Source organism: Antechinus flavipes, chromosome 1 (assembly GCF_016432865.1).
Source record: "Antechinus flavipes isolate AdamAnt ecotype Samford, QLD, Australia chromosome 1, AdamAnt_v2, whole genome shotgun sequence".
NCBI classification, from domain to species: Eukaryota; Metazoa; Chordata; class Mammalia; order Dasyuromorphia; family Dasyuridae; genus Antechinus; species Antechinus flavipes.
The window spans coordinates 467,703,462-467,724,190 of record NC_067398.1 but is presented as its reverse complement, the minus strand read 5'-3'; positions in this window follow the sequence as shown (position 1 = coordinate 467,724,190).

Here is a 20,729-nt window from a genome sequence, read left to right as displayed (position 1 = left end):
TATTAAGTGCTCTTGGATCGGCTGAGCGAACATAATAAAGATGACAATACTCCCTAAACTAATCTATTTATTTAGTGCTATACCAATCAGACTTCCAAGAAAATACTTTAATGATCTAGAAAAAATAACAACAAAATTCATATGGAACAATAAAAAGTCGAGAATCTCAAGGGAATTAATGAAAAAAAAAAATCAAATGAAGGTGGCCTAGCTGTACCGGATCTAAAATTATATTATAAAGCAGCAGTCACCAAAACCATTTGGTATTGGCTAAGAAATAGATTAGTGGATCAGTGGAAAAGGCTAGGTTCACAAGACAGAATAGTCAACTATAGCAATCTAGTGTTTGACAAACCCAAAGCCCCTAACTTCTGGGAAAAGAATTCATTATTTGATAAAAACTGCTGGGATAATTGGAAATTAGTATGGCAGAAATTAGGCATGGACCCACACTTAACACCATATACCAAGATAAGATCAAAATGGGTACATGACCTAGGCATAAAGAACGAGATTATAAATAAATTAGAGGAACATAGAATAGTTTATCTCTCAGACTTGTGGAGGAGAAAGAAATTTGTGACCAAAGATGAACTAGAGACCATTACTGATCACAAAATAGAAAATTTTGATTACATCAAATTAAAAGGCCTTTGTACAAACAAAACTAATGCAAACAAGATTAGAAGGGAAGCAACAAACTGGGAAAACATCTTCACAGTTAAAGGTTCTGATAAAGGCCTTATTTCCAAAATATATAGAGAACTGACTCAAATTTATAAGAAATCAAGCCATTCTCCAATTGATAAATGGTCAAAGGATATGAACAGACAATTTTCAGAGGATGAAATTGAAACTATTACCACTCATATGAAAGAGTGTTCCAAATCATTATTGATCAGAGAAATGCAAATTAAGACAACTCTGAGATACCACTACACACCTGTCAGATTGGCTAAGATGACAGGAAAAAATAATGATGAATGTTGGAGGGGATGCGGGAAAACTGGGACACTAATGCATTGTTGGTGGAGTTGTGAACGAATCCAACCATTCTGGAGAGCAATCTGGAATTATGCCCCAAAAGTTATCAAATTGTGCATACCCTTTGACCCAGCAGTGTTTCTATTGGGCTTATATCCCAAAGAAATACTAAAGAAGGGAAAGGGACCTGTATGTGCCAAAATGTTTGTAGCAGCCCTATTTGTAGTGGCTAGAAACTGGAAAATGAATGGATGCCCATCAATTGGAGAATGGCTGGGTAAATTGTGGTATATGAATGTTATGGAATATTATTGTTCTGTAAGAAATGACCAGCAGGATGAATACAGAGAGGACTGGCGAGACTTACATGAACTGATGCTAAGTGAAATGAGCAGAACCAGGAGATCATTATACACTTCGACAATGATATTGTATGAGGACATATTTTGATGGAAGTGGATTTCTTTGACAAAGAGACCTGAGTTTCAATTGATAAATGACAGACAAAAGCAGCTACACCCAAAGAAAGAACAATGGGAAACGAATGTGAACTATCTGCATTTTTGTTTTTCTTCCTGGGTTATTTATACCTTCTGAATCCAATTCTCCCTATGCAACAAGAGAACTGTTCAGTTCTGCAAACATATATTGTATCTAGGATATACTGCAACATATCCAACATATAAAGGACTGCTTGCCATCTAGGGGAGGAGGTGGAGGGAGGGAGGGGAAAAAAATCGGAACAGAAATGAGTGCAAGGGATAATGTTGTAAAAAAAATTACCCTGGCATGGATTCTGTCAATATAAAGTAATTATTAAATAAAAATTTAAAAAAAAAAAAGAAAAGAAAAGTTTTTCTTTCATCAAATTTCAATTTGTTTTTCATTTCGTTTTCAGATTTTTCAGGTAAGGGATGACACTCTTTTAGTAAGGACATTGAAAAACTATATAGTCCAGAGGAAAGCACCAGAATGGGGAGTGGCCATTTGTTCATCCCATAAAAGTACTGATTGAAGAAACTGGAGATGTTCAATTTAACAAAACTCAGACATTATGGAGATGGAACATGATAGTTACCTAAAGTATGTGAAGGAATGCCATCCAGAAGACAGATTAGATTTATTCTTCTTGGACATAGAGTACAGAACAAGGAATAGTGAGTGGAAATTGCACAGGGTAATATTTATAATTAATGTAAGGGAAAATTCCTAGGAATTAGAGCTATTCAAAAGTGACTACCTCAAAAGATAGTGCATTCCTTTTCACCAAAGCTTTTCAGTCACACATTGGGTTAACACTTGTCAGATATAATGTAGATAAAGTACTTGTTCAATTATTTGTTAGACCAAATATACTTTTTTGCCCAAGGCTCCATCCAAATTGAGACTACATGATTCTTTGAGTAACCTTTCAGTTAATAACCTTTCATTTAGAAGGTACCAAACTGCACTTATCTTTTTATTTCCTTCAATTTTATTCTTCTAGTGAATGCCAGATTTTATGAATAGAATAATATTATTTAAATATAAAATATATAATTGCTTTGATAGGTTTAGGCATAAAATGATTGTAATGTAAATCCACTACTGTCAAAAATAGTGATATCAGAAATGGGGAAATAAAAAGGAAAAATTGATATTATACTTTAAATTAATGACTAATTATTAATTTGTGACCCATTCTTTTTTCTCCTATTTTTGTAAAGACTCCATTCTGAAAAAGCCAGTCAGTCCTATGCTCAAGGTATCTGCTCCTTAACTAGGTTGGGCTGGGCCTCAATCAAGTGGAAACAAGTTCTACTTATAAATAAGACCCAGCTTGAGGTAGATACTTCCCCAGGGGAGATGAACTTGTGTCTTTTGTCCCTTCATTAGAGTTTGAAGCTCTGTGACTCATGGAAGAGAAATCAAACCAGAAAGAACCTAATCAGATGCCCAATAGCAAGAAGAGACTCAAAACTTATGACTAAATTTTATTCCTCAGCTGACATCCCTGCTCTCTTAATAATGAAGTAAGAATGAACTATTTGTCCAGAAGTTAGAACAACGGTCACCAAGATAGAAATTATATCTTTTTCCTACAAACTCCTTGTTATGGTATCATTTTAAGGTGCTTGTATCATATTTTCATTGGTTATTTTTGCTTGGTTATTCCTCAATTTTTGGTAGAATATATTTTTGAAAAATTCATGGTAGGTTGGAATTATTTAAATTAAATTTTTCATAGTAATAATGTTATGACAGGTATGATATTCCTGATTCATTGCCTAGTTCCCAGATCTATTTTTATAGAAATAACCCAAAACAATTTGTTTAATCAAACATTTGAAAAATTAAATAGTGTAGTGAAAAAAGTATTTAATTAACTTCCTGAAGAATTAGGTGCTAGTCTTTGCAGTTCTATTTACAGTTATATCATGTATAAAATGGAATTAATATGTTTTACTCACCTTACCCAATCCAGTGAATGAATTATTGTGAGGATAAAGTGAAGTAGAAGAATATGTCCCATTTAATCTTCAGCAAAAACAAAGGTCATAAAATGCAAAGACTGAGACATATTGAAAAATGAAGTATGTTACACCTTAGAGTATGAAGTTTTTTTGAACAGTTCAATTGCATGAAAAGGAAAGCAAAATAAATAAATTTATACCAAAGCCTAGAGTTCCTCAATACCTTTATTTTTAACTACCTATATGCATAAAATTCTAAGAGGAAATTGAATTATATTTGGATGATGACCATCAGTAAGGGTGAGGCCCTCACTGAGAAAATCCAAATCTAAATCAAGAAAAATTATCAGAAGGGGGAGAAAATACCTTGGTTATCTCCTATTTTGGAGGTGACAAATCATGGAATTGAGGTCTTGAGATAGTAAAAGAAGCTTTAGCCAAAACTAGACTAAAGGACTTCACCTTTTCTGAAAGAACATAGTAGAACACCTGCAAGATCACTACAATACCCAAAAAAATCTGAGGTGATGGAAATTGCAGGTGACCATCACAGATTGAATTCAGGGGCAGCTAGATGTATAGAGAACCAGCCCTGAAGTCAGGAGGACCTGAGTTCAAATCTGGCCTCAGACACTTAATACTTCCTAGCTGTGTGACCCTGGGTAAGTCACTTAACCCCAATTGCCTCGGGGGAAAAAAAGACTGAATTCAGGATGTTTAATTCAGCAAAAATGTTATGTCCTAGGAAGAGTTAGCACAGCTGATCAGAAAAGAGATCTGGCCATCTGAAATAATGTCCCATCTACAGGGAACTGTGAGTATTCTCTGGAGAAAGAAAGAACAAAGTCCTATAATTCCTGAGTTGTGAGTAGCTTTGGATATGCATGGTCACTACATATGTGTCTCAGTGCATTCTATGTTGTTTGTTCCCATTCTTTTCGTCACTCCAAAGACTGTGTATATTTGCTAGAGCATGGATCCTGTATTTAGGGATGAATGTTTTGTAACTTTTGTTTTTGCTATGTTGCTGAATATATTAATTCTCAAAAACATTAATAGAGGATACTCTATTAGCTGCATGATTCTTAATAAGAAGCACACTGGTGGGGCTTGTGAGGTACAGCACCAATTGTAGCTATGCACGTGGCTACTCCTAAAATTCAAGGTAGAAACCATTCATCTGGGTACCCAATATGTTAGTGCCAATAAGACATGGGGGAGTGAAAACAGAGAGGATAATAAAGATAAAAAATATTTACATTAAAATGCCTTTAAAGCTATAAATAGAATAATTTTCTTTGACTTAGAAACTAAAAAAGAATCAAGTTAATAGTGACTTTGAAATTGATTAAACATTTATTAAATTCCATCTTTGCCAAGCACTCTGCTAGGAGCTAGGGATAAAAATATAAAAATAACAAGTCTTCTTTCTTAGGATGCTTATATTCTAATAAAAAAAAAATTAGCCTTCATTCCTGTGCTAGAAGACCTAAAATTTAAACAATTTATTAAATTGATGAACTTTGTTTTGGCATTATAAACAAGCATAAACAAACACATAACCAATCCTCCAACAAGCTATTAAAATTGAAAAATAATTCCCTGCTTTGTGATATTTGGTACTACCTAACACTTGTATGTGTTTCAGTGAATTTACTAAAGGCATTAGTCTTGTTTGACTGCTGCTAAGCTTCCTTTTGGATTCCAGGGTACATACATTTTTATGTGTTTCTGCTTGGATAGTTACATAGAGCCTAACAAATTCTAGCTACTACAAATTGTCTTCTATCTTCAGCAAATACTTTAGGCTTAGAGTTCTCAAACTGACCATCCTTAGCTTGCTTAAATCTGTCTAAGGAAAAGAAAACATTCAAAAAAGATTTAGTATGTGTGCATCCACTATAATTCATTTTACTCTAGTAGAGTGACCTCATCTGTTACACCTCCCTACAAACCACTTTGGTATCAAGTTTTGTTGGTGGTTAATGGATTGTTATTTGGTAAATTGGAAACCTGTGGGTATCAGTTCACTTGACATTGTGATCAAGTAAGAATTATACTGATCCCAGAGCTACCATACAAAAGTGAATTCCTATTGCACAAGAGAGCTTTCTCTTGATCAGAAAGCTTAAGAAACAAGAATTTCAGAAGACAAGGCAAATACTACTCCTGTTGCATGTGGACAACCAGTTGTTTTTGATAAATGGATTCCTATGAATATCCAAACTCGAGATTTCTTGGATCCCTTATGAAAATAACAAATCACAGAATTGTAGAATATCAAAACTGGAAGGAGAGGCCTTTTTTATTTTTTACATACTAAGGTTCCTTATTTTAAAAATGAAGTGTGAGGATAGATGATTTTTAACATTTTTAAAGTAAATAAAACAAAATCTCTAGCTCTTCTAACACAACTTCTCCCTTTCCCACACTATATTGTAAAGATGAGGAATCTAAGGCTCAGAGGGGTTAAATCATTTGCCTGAGGCTGAGAAGCTAATGAATGACAGTCAGTCTGAGTGCCTGACTCCCAGTCTGGGAATAGATCTGCTTTCTCATGCTGCTGTCATCTTTGTCTCTAGAGTATCAGATTGAAAACAACCATAATTAATACTTGTTTTTAGTCCAAGTTTTTTTCCTAAGACCTCTTAGTTTGTAAATATTCCACATACTTTGAAATCATCCCCCATCTTCTACTTACTTACCTGACAGGCTTTAAAAATACAACTATTGTGTGCTAAACCACGTACATGACTCAGTAGTGGTAATATAAAGCAATACATTCAACAACAACTTATATGAGTAAGTTTTAAGTTAAAAACAACAATAATTAATGAAAATTTAATACTAACATTATTATTCATTTGGTTTTCCCTGGTAATTTCATAGTATTATTTAAGATTGTTTTAGAAATGATTCTTTTGGACTCACTAACCTTCCTATTATTCCTATTCTCCTTCCTCTTGGGAAACAACTCATCAAAATACCACACACCCACATAAAAATATGGTTTGAGTGGTTGGGGGCTTAGAAAATGATGGTAGAAATGTCATGTTCAATGCTGATAATTGCTATGACTGGGTCACTTTAAATATTCTCTGGCCCAATCCCACATGCAATTTTCATACACAAAAGGATAAACAAAACCAAAAAAAAAAAAAAAAGCAATTATTGAGTGCTGAAAAAATAGCATACTGTGTAAGGTTGTTTTTATTCAAGCCATTAAAAGCAATAATATTTCTCTTTGCCTCTCTCTAATTTGCTTTTAGGATACCCACCGGTCTTGCTGATGACCACTGTCCTCTGATTGATACTATTTTCCACATCAGAAGCCAAGGCAGAAGCTTAAAGTGATGGCCCATTCACATGTTCTATTTTTCTCCCCACATCAATATTTATCTTATCTGTGTCATATTATCTTATATCTCATCTGACCCTACCGAATAATGGATGGGTTAATCGTTGAGGAAGAATGCTTACAACTTATGTGACCTTAAGTCTCAAGTTTCCTTACTTGTGAAATGAAGACATTGTACTAGATAAGCAAGAGACCCCATCCAGCTCCAGTCCTTCCTCCTTTCAATCCAATTCATGGCATGATATGAACATCTTGATGTCAGGGAACTCTTCAAAATGAAGGGCAAACAACAAATAGATGATACTATGACTTTATGGTTAGGATAATGCTGGGAATTTAAGGTATTTAGAATTGGTGAGGGAAATTTGTTTTGTTTTTTGGTTAGAAGAGCTTTTTATCAAATCACAAGGTCTATTCCATATCCCTAAGTCCTCAGCTCTTACCTAGCTTTCCCTAAAATTAAGATCACCTTACAATAAATCCTCTAACTTCTCTCTATTTCTTGAAACTCTAAAATTAATCATTGGTTTTTCCTTCCCTCCTGTCTCAAAGAACAGAATACATTTAACTCTTTGCAAGGGCTGATAAGTCACTGACCAAAAAGCCTTTATTACTATGTGCCAGTAACTATATTAAATACTAGAGACACAAAAGTAAAGAATGAAGCAGTATCTATTCTATTGGGGAAGAAAGTGTGTATTATTGAAGTGCCTACACTAATGATCTGAGCTTGCTGGAGAACACCCCTGTCTTTCAATCATTTATTTCCCCCCTTTCTACTCCATTTTTTCCATATGTTGTTAATTTGTCATTTTCAGTCATGTCCCACTCTCTCTCTCTCTCTCTCTCTCTCTCTCTCTCTCTCTCTCTCTCTCTCTCTCTCTCTCTCTCTTTGTGGCAAAGATATTGGAGTAGCTCCAATTACAGATGAGTAAATTGAGGCAAACAATATTAAGTAATCTGTCCAAGGTAACATAGCTAGTAAGTTTCTGAGGCTGGATTTGCCTCATGTCTTCCTGATTCCAGGCCTAGCATTCTATTCACTGTGACATCATATTTTATTTACCTCAGCTAATAATCAATCTCTGATAAGAGAGTATGGTTTCCAGTAACAGGAAGGTGATTGCTTCATTCTATTCTACTAGTCAGACCTAATTTCAAATACTGTGTTCATTTCCTTTCATCAGTGTATAATGAAGCCCTGGAAAATATCCAGAGGAATATAAACATGATAGAGAAGAGAAGAGATCTAAGTCCCTAAGATCTAAGTAGAATTAATTGTGTGGTTAACCTGGGAAAGAGAAAACTAGGAGATGACAAGATAATTGTCTCCAAGTATTTGGAGAACTATCATGTAGAGGGAAGATTAGATCACTATCCATTTATTCCTTCATTTCTAGCTACTAACCTTTTCTCTGGGTCAATTTCTTTCAAAGATCACCAATGGCCTTTACAACTATATCCTTTATAGTCTTCTCAGTTCATATTATCCTTTTTTCTTTCTTAAGAGTAGGACGCTATTGTCCTACTATTTGTTTGGAACTGGTGAGATGCTATTGCATTGTCATGCACTGAAGTGCAAAGACAGGAAGCTCACCTTTTCTGACTCTGGGAGAGATAACTGATCCTTCCTAGTCACCAGTCAGTCAGTCTTGTCAATAAACTTTATTAAGTGTTAATTATGTGCTGGACACCGTACTACCACTGAATTTTGTATGTCAATAAAAGGGCCATGTTTTCCTTAAGCATGGGAAGAAAGAAACTCTTTCATATACTTATATAGACTTGGTTCCACTTTTATTTGAGAATCATAATTGATTCATATTGTCTAGCATAAGTGCTCTACTTCTTCTATTTCCAAGTGTTTTCTTAAGTCACCACTTCTTGAATTTACTTGTAGAATCATCAGTTCTGAGCTGGAAGTGCCATTAATGATCAACTTCAAATCATTCCAATCCATTTTACAGATGAAGAAAAGAAGCACTAGGTGAATGAATGTAAATCATTAATATGAATTTAATAATTCTATTGCATTTCTGGGCCATTCACAGTATTTGGTAATTAGATTTTTCCAATCTTTTTTATCTTATGTCCCCACTTAACCAATAAAACATCTCTACATCATACATTAAAGAGTAGTGTCAACAAAAATAGCTGCTGAGTAATTACAAAGGAGCCATAGAATCTGACACCTGGACAGTCTGCTTTAACATGAGAAAAAAGAAGATTTCAATGAGACACTAATGTAAAACATTCCACAGAGAATGCATACTAACTATAAACTCTTAATTGTATAAGCAGATAATAACTGTGATGAAGGAAGATTTCATCAGTAAAATTGCATCTTTTCAGTAAGAATCTAAATTATATCAGAAAATTAATCTCAATTCAACTACTATGAAAATGATGGTCTGTGTAAATGCTATATGGTGTCTCTTATAATTACTGGCTCTTGGCCACTAATTGTCAAGCAAAACTTGTGACTGGTAACAAGGATACTTGGAAAAACTTAACTAGGAATTTCATCTAAATCATACTAATTGTAATAATTTGTGCCTGTAATGTAAACTGAGGTGGATTCTTCTAATTTTAAAGGGTGTGTAAATTTGGATACTTGAGGTAAGTTAGGAAGGGAATGGGAAACAGTTACTAGGTTGCTACATTTGAGTGGGGCATCTGCATATGCTTATGTATATTTTATTCTGCCCGATTCTAAATGACTGAATTTATTTCAAGTCCATATCAGGCATTCATTCTATAGCAAATTATTAATATTGGTGATAATAATTATTATAATAGCTAACATGTGTTTAGTACTTTAAAGTTTCCAAAGCACTTTACATTTTTCAACTCATTTGATTCTCACAGTGATCCTGTGAGATGTTAAAATCTCCATTTAACAGGTGAGAAAAATGATTTAAGAGATTTGTGTCTGAAGAAATATTTAACCTCAGGTATTCAGACTCAAAGTACTGTGCTTTATCCATTATGTCACCTAGCTGCCCTTTTTTATGGTGCTTTTAATTTTTTTCAAAAAAATTACATAAATTCTCTCATTTAAGTCTAGCCATAACCTTGTGAAATAAATAGGATTATAGAATGACAGGTGGGAAGTAGTCAAAGAGATGAGGAAATGGGGGCCTAGTGAGGTTAAGTGACTTGCCCACAATTGTAAGTAAAGTGTGTCCTTGATCCTGGAGCCACATGTCTCCAAAGTCACTGTTTTTGTTTGTTTGTTTGTTTTTTTCATTACTCTACACTGATAATTTTCATTTGACAAATAAAATAGAAAATCAGCTCAGTGGTTTGAAATGTCCCTAGGAAATTACACAAACATTTTGCAAATGAAAATCTGGTTAAAAATAGGACTAATTTGGATCATTCAACTTTTATGTAATATAAATTGAATCATTGAAATATTTTGTATTTTCATATAATTAGTCACTTTTACAAAGACATTATTCTGTTGTTGTTCAGTCTTTTCAGCTGTCTGACTCTTCATGATCCCATCTGAAATTTTCATGGCAAAGATATAGGAGTAGTTTGCCAGTTCCTTCAGTAGTTCATTTTACAGATAAAGATACTGAGGCAAACCACATTACATGATTTGCCAAGGTGTTAGTAAGGTTTTATTTACAGAGTTCAAGTTGAAAGCAGGAAAAAAAAAATCACAGCTACTTTTTGACAAATAAAACCATTAAAATAGATTCTACATGGGATCAAAACAATCAGCACTAGTAGGGTATGTTTGAAATGATATAATTTAGAATTCAAAAGCCATATTATGTATATGTAGGCGTTTAATTTCATATTCCAAAATGTTTTAAAAGTTTCAGAGGAGGGCCTCTAACATGAACTCATTTTTGGTAAATCATGGACAAAAGTTGCTTAGGCTATGAAAGGATGGATAAGTTGTCATCTGATGTAGATACTAATATTGCCATTTTATAGTTATTGAAATTGTTGGTTCAGAGTGCTCACATAGCTAGTTTGAGATAGAAATCAAACTCTAGCTCTTCCTGACTCTAATAAAAGTTCATCTAAACATTTGCCATAATCTGAGCAATGCAATTTAATCTCCTTGTTTTTCCAACATAGATAGCAAAGCTGATTCCTTTTGAGTGACTGTGAAGTTAATATATAGTAGTGTTGGAGGGTTGAATATAATTATTGCAATTTATGAAAAGCAGCATATGGAGAAGCTCACTGATAATTGAAAATCTTTCTTTGATTTTGACTTCAAAATGGAAATGTTCTATAAAATAGTGAACATCTTTGGTGATTATAGATTTTTCCATTTTTATTGCTTGATGTTAATATTCAGAAAATATATATGAAGTTACAAATATGCAAAGTTGGATGAAACCTAAAAGAAAGAAGACCTGACATCAAACTGATATTGGTCCTGTAACCCAGAAGTTACTTGGAGCAGGAACTGAGGATGGGTGAAAAGTAAATTCTCAATGTATGAGAAGCTAGGATAGTGTTAAAGTATAGACCTTCACTTTGGGGTAGAAGTAAATCTTTAATTGATGGGTAAGGAGTCCAAAAGTGAGCAAGAGGAGGGAATATATGGGTTGGGGTAAAGACAACCAAAGATATTTGGAAGAACAAAATTTGCTTAAAAACCTAGAGTTCGAAGAATTAAATCAACAGAGAAGATATGGAAACAGAGGGAGGATAACTGCCAAAACATCCAAATGACTATAATAAACATTGCTACATAAATACTGCAAGAAGAAAGAAATTTGTCTTGTACTCAATTAAACAAAAAATGCTGTGGATTCTCAAGAAAGCTTAGAACCACAGCAGGAAATTCCCTAATGGTTCAAAAGGGAAATACACATTTTTGAAAGAAGTTAAAAGGTAACAAATATCAGAATCTTTGGTCTGTACAGAAGATATAATTAGTAGAATATAAAAACATGAATTTCTAGTGCTGTGTCTCTCCAAAAAAGCAAAATAAGAAAATAACAAATTGAGAACACAAGAGAAACAAAAAAACATGCATGATATCTATATAAGAAAAACCCAATGATATTGAAGAAAGGATGCATTGAAACATTGTAGTAATTTTAATTCTTCTAGAAGATCATTAAAAGTTAAAAAGACCAAACACCATAATTTTAGAAATAAAAAGGCATCTATAAACCATATCATCTATATTAGAAAGGGGAAAATCAACTAAATAAAAGATATCATGTCAAAAATATAATCGTAAAAGTTAATCTACCTTTCTCAAATTTGGACAATGCTTACAGAAAAAACAATAAATTGGAAAATATAGAACTCAACAAAATTAGACAATAGATTCATGGCATATTCTATTTTAAAAGCTTTTTATTTTCAAAACATATGCATGGGTAATTTTTCAACATTGACCTTCGTATAGCCTTGTGTTTCAGATTTTCCCCTCCTTCCCTCCACCTCCTCTAGATGGCAAGTAATCCAATATGTTATGCATGTTAAAATATATGTTAAATTCAATATATGTAAACATTTATTCAATTCTCTTGCTGTGCAAGAAAAATCAGATCAAAAAAGAAAGAAAATGAGTAAGAAAACAAAATGCAAACAAACATCAACAAAAAGAGTGAGAATGTTATGTTGTGATTCACATTCAGTTTCCACAGTCCCATCTCTGGGTGTAGAAGGCTCTCTTCATCATAACATTGGAACTGGTTTGAATCATCACATTGTAGAAGAAAGTCATGTCCATCAGAATTAATTATCATATAATCTTCTTGGCGTGTATAATGATCTACTGGTCCTGCTCATTTCACTTAGCATCAGTTCATGTAAGTCTCTCCAGGCCTTTTAAAAATCATATTCCTGATCATTTCTTACAGAACAATAATATTCCACAGCATTCATACATTATAACTTATTCAACCATTCTCTAACTGATGGGCATCCCTTCAATTTCCAGTTTCTAGCTACTACAGAAAGGGCAGCCATAAACATTTTTGCACATGTGGCTCCCTTTCCCTCCTTTAAGATCTCTTTGGGATTAATCCCAGTAGTAACACTGCTGGGTCAAAGAGTATGCACAATTTGATAACTTTTTGACCATTGTTCCAAATTACTCTCCAGAATGGGTGGATTCATTCACATTTTGACCAGCAATGTATTAGTGACCCAGCTTTCCTATATCCCCTCCAACATTTGTCATTATCTTTTTATGTCACCGTCTCATGGCATATTCTAAATGGGATAGCTAAATGAATTATACATATTTCTCAGCACCACATGAAGCTTCCTCCTCACAAACACTGACCATCAATTGGTGAATAGATATAACGCAAATATGCTTTTTATGGCACTCTTCTGCTGATATTCTAGATATTTCCTTGCCCTTTCTTCTCATGTAAAAAGTTGTTCCTAGATTGGGCCTTGATGGAAAAATGGATTTTGGCAAGAAGACAAAAGATTCCCATAAGCAGAGTATCTTCTCTAGGGAACACAAAGCAAAGGTAAATGATAAAAGCTGGGAATAGTGCTCACTGTTCAGTGAACCATTCAATCTATCTCATAACTCATAGAATTATAGAATCTCAGACTTTAAAGGAATTTAAAAAATTATCTAGTCAAGTTTATAAGTGTAAAACAATTTCTTTATATAGTATTTCCATTAATAGTCATCTAGTTTCTTTTTTTAAAGGCTCTATCAAAGTATAATCTATTACATTTCAAAGAAGCTTATTCATTCTATGTTTGAACAAATCTAATTGTTAGGAAATGTTGACTTACCTGTATATAGCAATTTATGTTTATGTTATCTTACCAAGAAAAGGCTGTAGGTAGAAGTAAAATAGCGAACTCAACAGGGATAGAAAATAAGAGGTATATACATCAACATAATAATAATGATCAGGAGCATAATTTATTAGGAAAAAAAAGCAGGAGCAGTAATCAGTGATCTCAGACAAAGTTAAAGCTAAAATAGATTCACTCAAGAGAAAAAATAGGGAAACTACGCCATATTTCAGCCACTTTAATCAGTGTTGCTTTCGATTATTTAAAATAACTAGATAGTATCAAGTTGGAATATTGCTAGGAAATGATAAGTTGGTACATTTAGAAAAACATGGAAAGATTGGACTTATGGAGAATGATATTAATCTAGCTTCAGAAAAACAGGACAAATGAGCATAGTATAGTCTTACATAGAGGGATATAAATGTATGTTTGTATATAGATGTATGATTATAGATATCTATGGATATGTATGCATGTGTATGCCTATATATGTGTGTATATGCATATGTATATGTATCTAGATGTATGTTTATATTTATACATAGATGTATGGCATATCCATATATTTATATTTACATGTACATATTTATATCTATCAATATATTCATATATGTATATCTATCTCTTTATATTTATATATGTATGTGTGTATATTTATATTTATACAAATATATCTGTGCTTAATTGTAGCCTTCTTGAGGAAATTATGGGGGAGAAAAGAGGAAAAAATAAAGTAAAAAGTACACAGCAGTGAACAAAAGAAAACCTACAAGGCAGAAAAAAAAAGATGGAAAATTCCAGACATAATGTGCAGTCTTTATTATATAGGCTTTCTTAAAATAGAAATTTATTACTTTTAATATTTTGAATCCTCTTTTACGTTCTGTTGTGTACATAGCAATGTTTAATTTCTGTTTTTTCTTTTTTCATTTTTTTGGATTTTGTAATTTTTATTGTAGTAAGTTTATTTTTAATACATTTGCTTTATGAATCATGTTTGGGAGAGAAAAATCAAAACAAAAAGGAAAAACCATGGAAGAGATAAGAAAACAGAAAAAAGAAGTGAACATAGCATATGTTGATTTATATTCAGTCTCATTATTTCTTTTTCTGGATGCAGATAGCTTTTTCTGTTCAAAGTTTATTGGAACTGCTTTGGATTACTGAGCTACTGAGAAGAACCAAGCCTTTCATAATTGATCATCACACATTCTGGATGTTATTGTGTATAATGTATTCCCGGTTCCACTCAGCATCAGTTCACATAAATCTTTCCAGGCTTTTCTATAATCAACTTATTCAACATTTTTATAGAATAATAATATTCCATTACCTTCATATATCACAACTTGTTCAGCCATTCCCCAACAGATGACCATTGACTCATTTTCCAATTCTTGTTACCACAAAAAGCGTTGCTATAAACATTTTTGCATATGTGGCTACTTTTCCCACCTTTTTGATTTTCTTGGGATACAGACCCAGTAATGGCATTTCTGAGTCAAAGGGTATGCAGAGTTTTATAACCCTTTGGATGTAGTTCCAGATTGCTATCCAGTATTTTTGGATCATTTCACAACTCCACCAACAACGCATTAGTATAATGTTCTTTTCTAAAATATAATATTCTCTGGGAGCAGGTTTCTTGGGGGGCTTCTGGAGGCAGCCTTAGTTTCAGTTCAAAGTAATCACCCTGAATGCAGCCAGATATTAAAGTCAAAATCCTTTATTATCTCTGTCTTCTTTATTGTCTCCTTCAAAGTCTTATCTCCTTCACTTGGAGCTCGGCTAGTTTTTCTTAGAGGCCTTCTATAGTCTTGGTTCCAAGAGCTTAAGTTGCCTTCTCTAGCCTGTGAATCTCCTTGACTGGATCCTGGCTGAGGCTCGGAGCTTCTAGTGGACTTCTGTTCTTTGGCCCTGAGAGCCCCTCCTTATATATGCTCTCTAAAAGGTGTGAACCTTGTGGAATTATAGTAAGTAGTAAATACATGTAAATTAGAGAATCACTATCTCATCAATTCCACTTATTTAGCACCTTGTAAGAATCCTAACACATTAGTGTCCCAGTTTTCCCACATTCCTTTCAACATTTATCAATATATTTTCCTGTCATAATAGCCAATCTGAGAGGTGTGAGATAGTATCTCAGAATTGTTTTATTTGCATTACTTTAATCAATAATGATTGAGAGCATTTTTTCATATAAATAAATATGACTTTAATTTCTTCATCTGAAAATTATCTGTTCATATCCTTTGATCATTTATTGATTGGGGAATGACTGGTACTCTTACAAATTTGACATAGGTTTTTATATATTTTAGAAATGAGACCTTTATCAGAAACACTGGCTACAAAGATTTTTTGCCAGCTTTGTACTTACCTTTTAATTTTGTTTCTGTTGATTTTGTTTGTGAAAATTCTTTTTAATTTAATATAATCAAAATTGTTCATTTTGCCTTTTCTAAAGTACTCTAGTTCTTCTTTGATCATAAATTCCTCCCTTCTCCAAAGATATGATAGATAAATTATACTTTGTTCTTCTAATTTGTTTATGGTATCCTTCTTCATGCTCAAATCATGCATCCCTTTGACTTTATTTTGGTATGGAGTGTGAGATATAAGTCTATGCCAAGTTTCTGATATATAATTTTCCAATTTTTGCAGCAATTTTGGTCAAGTACTGATCTCTTATTTCAAAAGCTGGAGTTTGGGGATTTATCAAATACTAGATTGCTATATGCCTTGATTATTGTGTCATGTTTACTGGAGTAAGAGCAGCAGCCACATACATCTGACTCATGGTAGGGCTATTTCTCATTCTCTGTGGCAAAATTATCCATTCAAATTTTTATAAGCCTTAGCTAAATTAATGTTGGACACTGAAAAGGCAAATCTTTTCATAACCTTCCTCCAGAGGGATAAAATAGAAACAATCCTTAATGTCTATAATCTAAAGAGGCCATTCCCTGTTGCAAATTAACTAGGAGATGGAAGCCCAGGATGAAGAGTTCCCATCATTTCCATTTGTTCATTCTCTTTCCTCAAATCAATCAACATCCTCCATTTTCCAGATTTCTTTTTTTATAGCAAATACAGGGAATTTCAAGGACTTAGAGAAGATTGTAGGTATCCTTGGTCAAGTTGCTCCTGTATCATATCTAATAAGGCCTGATTTGTTTCACTGGTTAAGGGCCTCTGTTCCACTCAAACAGGTATAATTTTGTTTAATTTTCCATTGTGTGGGGAAAAATATAAGGATTTCCAGGCCTTCAACAGCAGCCCTGCCAAAAAAGCCAAAGTGCTCAATTGTAATCCCAACTGCTATAAAATGTCTTTTCCCCACAGATTAATGGGGATTTTTTTTAAACTACAAAAGGAGTAAACATTCCTGTTTTATCTTCAAATTTCCATCTCAGTCCAAAAGTATCCCATCCTTCCTCTCTTGCTTTAACTAATGTCTCTTGTAATCATGACATAGGAGGAGGGCAAAACTGCTTTACTGGTGATGGGCTCATTTCTAAAATATATAGAGAACTGACTCAAATTTATAAGAAGTCCAGCCATTCTCCAATTGATAAATGGTCAAACAATATAAATGGGCAATTCCAAGAAACTGAAACTATTTCTAGTCATAGAGAAATGCAAATTAAGACAACTCTAAGGTACCACTACATATCTCTGGATTGGCTAAAATTACAGGAAAAGATAATGACAAGTGGAACTGTGAATGGATCCAACCATTCTGGAGAACAATTTGGAACTATGCTCAAAAAATTATCAAACTGTGCATACCTTTAGATCTAGCAGTGTTTCTAACGGGGCCTATAATCCAAAGAGATCTTAAAGGAGGAAAAGAGAAAACTAACATGTGAAAAAATGTTTGTGGTAGCCATTTTTGTAGTGTGTAAGAAAGTGGAAACTGAGTGGATGCCCATTAGTTAGAGAATGGCTGAATAAGTTATGGTATATGAATGTTATAGAATATTATTGTTCTATAAGAAATGACCAGCAGGATGAATGCAGAGAGGTCTGGAGGGAGTTACATGAATTGATGCTAAGTGAAATGAGCAGAACCAGGAGATCATTATACACAGCAACAGCAAGATTATGCTATGATCAGTACTGAAGGACGTGGTTCTTGTCAACAATGAGGTGATTCAGACTAGTTCCAATGGTCTTGTGATAAAGAAAGCCATCTCAGTGATAAAGCCATCTTGTGATAAAGAAAGCACCCAGAGAAAAGACAGTGGGAACTGAATGTGGATCACAGCAAAGTATTTTCACGATTTTTGTTGTTTGCTTGCATTTTGTTTTCTTTCTCATTTTTTTTTCTTTTTGATCTGATTTTTCTTGTGCAGCATATTTGTGGAAATATGTATAGAGGAATTGCACATGTTTAACATATATTGGATCATTTGCTGACTGAGGGAGAGGGTGAGAGAAGGGAGGGGAAAAATTAGAACACTGGGTTTTATAGGGGTGAATGTCAAAAAATATCTATATCTATATCTATATCTACATCTATATCTATATATATCTATATATATCTATATATATTTATATATAGATATATATATTTAAAATAAATAGCCATAATTAAAAAGAAAAGGAATTTGGCTGCTCTACCACTTGTTACATACACATTTAGTATTATTACTGCTTCATTATTTACTGTGTCCTTTATCAAGATTCCCTCCTTATCTCTTTTAATAAGATCTATTTTTACTTTTGCTTTATCTGAGATCAGAATTGTTTCCCCTGCTTTATTTTTTTTACTTCAGCTGAAGCATAATAAATTTTGTTCCAGTATTTTACCTTTTCTCTGTATGTGTCTCTCTGTGTCAAATGTGTTTCTTGTAAACAACATTTTGTAGATTCTGTTTTTTAATCCATTCTCCTATTTGCTTCTGTTTTATGGAAGAATTCATCCCATTCACATTCACAGTTATGATTAGCAGCTTTGCATTTCCTTCCATCCTATATTCTCCTCTGTATATATTTTTATCTCTTTCCATTCTGTCTTTTTTTTTTTTTTACCCACCCCACCCATTATCTTTTCTCATATCACCATCCCCCCTTCTCTTGTTAGTGTTTTTTTTTTTTTTTAACCCACTATACCAGTGGTTCTTAAACTCTTTTTCTCAGTATCTTTACGGTATTAACAACTATTGAGAATATGTCCAACGAGTTTTTGTTTATATGGGTTACATAATAGATATTTATCATAAAAAAAAACAACTAATGTTTTGAATTAGTTAGAAAGGATTTCAGAGACCCTCCAGGATTCACTGCACTACACTTTGAGAACCACTGCATACAAGTACTACCTTATCTTCTATTAATCCTTCCCCCCTTTACTTACCTTTTTCCCTAGTGCTCCTGCCCTCCCTTATATCCTGTCTCTCCCTTTTCTTTTCCTCTTTCTCATACTTTTTTATAGGATTAGATAAATTTCTATGTCTTACTAAATGATTAAGTTATTCTCTCTTAGAACTAAAATTAATGAGATCAATGCTCATCCCCCTCCCTTCATTCCCTAAATTGTATAATTTCATATAACTATTCTTTGTATAAACTATTTGTCTCATTATAGCTCTTCTTTCTTCTTTTTTTCAGTACATTTTCTCACCCCCTTTAATGTCTTTTTCTTTGATGTCATCACATCAAAGTTCATTCACAGCCACACTATGTGATGTCACCCTTTGTTTGCCCCAATGATAGATACAGTTTTCAAGAGTTACAAGCATTGTTTTCTTATGTAGGGATATAAACAGTTTAACTTTTTAAATAAACACATAAATAAACAAACAAATATATATATATATATATATTCCAGGCCCGCCTATCTTTTATTGTAGAAGCTGCCAGAGCCTGGGTAATCCTGACTATTCCTCCTTGATATTTGAATTGTTTTTGTGTGGCAGCTTGTAGTATTTTTTCCTTGAGGTAATAGTTTTGGAATTTCACAACAATGTTTCTTGGGATTTTCCTTGTGGTAATCTCTTTCCAGAGGTTATCAATGAATTCTTTCAATGAGTATTTCCCCCTGTGTTTCTAGAATATTGGGGCTGTTTTCCTTGATGATCTCTTATAGAATGCTATCCAGGCTCTTTTTTTTTTTTTTTTTTTTTTTTTTTTTTTGGTCATGGCCTTCAGGTAGGCCAGTAATTTTTAAATTATCTCTTTTGGATCTATTTTTCCAGGTCAGCTCTTTTTCCATTTTTTCCCCTTTTCTTTTCATTCTTTTTACTTTGCCCAATTCTTGTTATCTCACGAAGTCATTAGCTTCCATATGTCCTGTTCTACATTTTAATGTGTGATTTTCTTCAGTTAATTTTTTTTTTTTATATCTCTTTTTCCACTAGTTAATTCTACAGTTTAAGGTGGTGTTTTCTTCAGACAAATTTTTCCTTCCTTTTCCAAGCTGTCGATTCTCTCATGTATACCTCTCATGTCCTTTCTCATTTTTGCTTCTACTTCTCTTATTTTCCTTCTAAAGTTTTTTATGAGCATTTCCAAGAAGCTTCTTTGGGCTTGAGACCAATTTATTTCACTCTTTAAGATTTCCTCTGTGGACATTCTGTGCTCATCTGAATTTGTGTTTTGGTCTGCCCTGTCACCATAGTAGCTCTCTATGGTCAAGAGTCTTTTTTATTTTTTGCTCATTTTCTTTCCTTTTCTTTTGGTATTTCTTCTTTTTTTACTATTAAGGTCAAGCTCTACTCCTGGGGTAAAGGTGACTCTTTCCTAACCTTCCTGTGCAGTTCTGAGCCTTGGCTTTGAACACAGAGTCCCTTGTGCTTGCAGGGGATAGCTTTACCTGCTTTTTTAAGGAAACAGTCTAATTTCCCAGAGTTTGCCTTCTGACCTGAGACTGGACACTCCACTGGTCTGCTCCTCTACTGAGCCAGGACTGAGACTCTTAGTTGCTGATTTGCTGTGATTAAGACTCTCTCACTGGTTTTCCCAGAGTTTTTCTGACCTGGATTGCAAATTCTTTTTACCCCAGTGAGACTGATCTTTCTTGAAGTTTTTCTAGTCTATCTTGAGCTGGAGTTGATTTCATTCTATCAGTCTCTGTTCAGAAGCTTGGTTTCATTAGTTTTGAAGGGAAACTGGGAGAGCTAGAGCAGCTGACTTTAATCCACCATCTTAGCTCTACCCCCCTCTCC